We start from the raw sequence: 2554 nt of genomic DNA, 5'->3' as shown, positions 1-2554 counted from the left end.
GTTATAAGCTTCCCAAAGTGTCGCAGTTTTGGTGTGTTCACCCTTTAGTTCTATATAAAAGGCCACATGCATATTGTTTCCATTTTAATATTTATCAAAAAGAACTTTTTTAAATGATTTTTAAAGCTTCATCTGCAGAATTGGGAAGTTTTACAAAAAAGGTATTGTGAATATGTGCCATTAATTTAGAAATCGTACACCTTTTTTGACTTCATAATTTACATTCGGCTAAAACTTTTTTTTTATAAGTTTTATGAATGAAATAAGGAAATACCTATGCATATCAGGATATAATCGAAATAATTTTTGCTTTTTCGAAGATATGAAGTTCTTGGGTTTGAATGATTACGATAAGTTAGCGAACTTTGCCACATTCAAAATGCAATATCTTTAGTTTCACTAATCGTGTCGTACTAATTATTTTTTATTTTGAAGGTTGAAATATGTATTGTTTTGATATGTAAGCTAACTCTGAATCGGATAATCTAAAATGAATAGAAAAAAAAAATGATTTCTGAATGCAAGGTTTTAAACAAATAATATTTAAAAAAAGAAAAAGTAGTTTTTATTTAAAAACTGGGTTATCATAAATATTTTGAACTTTAATGGTTTATAAAATGATACGAGTTCATTGCAGAAAGTTATCAATCAATCACAAAATAATGAAACTAATCATTATACTAAGCCAATGCACTTTTGAGAAATCTGCTTGTCGACTAAAAATACAGTTAGTTTTGAATAAAACACTTTCAAAAGTTGAATGCTCATTATACTCTAAGAAGAAGTATTTGCAAATGTGCTCACAATTATGAAAAAAATAAAAAACACTAAAATAGCTTTAGCTTCCTAAAGGGTATGCATATGCGGCGTCGGAAGAGTAGCCTATTCGATTTCCGTTTGTTTTACTAATTCAAATAAAAAACACCTCAGTTATTCTGCTTGCCTTTCTACACTCTTCAAACATTTTTTTTATGTTTACCATTTGAGACTTGTATTTGCTTTTCATACATCGGGTCCGCCTCCTTATTTTCACTACGACACAACATTCATCATTAGCAGGGCGAAGCGGGGGCAAGTAAATAAGAAACATTTTTTTTCGCCCATACATGTACTTACATATACTATACAAAGGCGTGCATATACATACATATGTACGTAAGTATATACACAAGTGATTAGTTTCAGCCAAGTTCAAGGTAATTGTAGAAGGAATGCCTGTTTGAGAAATGTTAAAGAAACGAAGAAATGTGGTTATTGACATAATACTATTAAGCCATCGCAAACTGAGTTGTTAGAGGTGCACAACTATCATTCGGTAGCATGCACGTTTAATGTAAACACAGCGAAACGTGCAAATGATATGAAATTTTTTTTTGTAATAAGTAACTGTCGACAATGGCAAACCTCTGAGAACATTTCAGCCATGAAAAGGACTTAAAGAAAAACCATTTAACATTCAGAGGCAGGGTAAAACGGCAGCTCCCACCATTTGTATAATAACGACAAGGCGCGCAATACAAAGTAATGGAAGAATTCGACCAAAAATTTGGCACAGAATTATGGAATGCCAAATATTTATTTGTTTTCTTTTGCTATTGATTTCCCTGTTTTTATTTCATGGTAAGGCAACATTTCGCCTTTTTTGTACTATACTACATTGCACTATGGGACATTTTACAATCTTTTTGTCAAAAATTAATTATGGATAAACAAGTAGATGTTTAAAAACATGGTGATAAAGGGTTAATTTTTTTCTTTGTGCGTTTATATGTATATATATTTTTAAATTCATGTATTAAAGAAAAAAATGCCAGTTATAAAAACTTTGTATATAGTGGCTAGTTTTGAAAAATGTTGCCAAATTCAATCGAAAACCGGGAAGGTGTGAATTTTGTACGTTTCACGTTGAAAAGGTAAAAGGAGCAGCTTTTGATATAAAAAAAAGCTTTTTGTTCCCTGTCTTTATTGAAGAAAAACAAAAGATTAATTAAAGGTTATGTCAGATTTTCGTATTTTGCTCACCAAAAAAGTTGCTAAAGAAAATATTTCTCTTAAACAATTAAGGGATTATACCACCCTCAAACAACTAAAAAATTTGGTATGAAAATTAATTTGCATTTAAATAAAATTAATTAGTAATTAAATAACTAATTTTATAAAATTTAAATAAAATTTATAAAATAATTAATTTTTTTAATTTATAAAATTTATTTATTTAATAAATTAATAGACTTAATTATCGCTTGAAAAATATTTCATTATTTTAGGTTGACGGCAGAGAGTTTGCTAGAAGTGATGCTATGCTATAAAAGACATGCGAAGCAGCAAACAAAATTTTTTACTTTAAACCACTCTCAGTTTTGCAAAAAAAATTAAATTTTTTACTCGTAGCTTATACATACTTAAAAAAAACACATATTTTTGTAATTTTAGAAGACACCCCATTCAGAAATATTGCTGACCATCTTGAAAAGAGAGAGCTAATTTCTTTTGAAAAATGTTTCCACTTTTTTTTATTTTATTGAAATGAGTGTTTATTATTCTGACTATTTGA

General features: G+C 28.7%; 1 protein-coding gene across 1 annotated transcript in view; it reads right to left on the bottom strand.

Moving 5' to 3' along the window:
• The window catches only part of LOC118734437 (multiple inositol polyphosphate phosphatase 1-like), a 5184-nt gene that overhangs the window by 297 nt on the left and 2333 nt on the right, over nucleotides 1-2554 (bottom strand). The gene's annotated exons all lie outside the window — the stretch shown is intronic.

The sequence above is a fragment of the Rhagoletis pomonella genome, unplaced genomic scaffold, assembly GCF_013731165.1.
Source record: "Rhagoletis pomonella isolate Grant_MI unplaced genomic scaffold, Rhpom_1.0 Rhpom_scaffold_00002, whole genome shotgun sequence".
NCBI classification, from domain to species: domain Eukaryota; kingdom Metazoa; phylum Arthropoda; class Insecta; order Diptera; family Tephritidae; genus Rhagoletis; species Rhagoletis pomonella.
The sequence above is the reverse complement of the archived record's forward strand: the minus strand, read 5'-3'. Positions and strand labels throughout refer to the sequence as shown.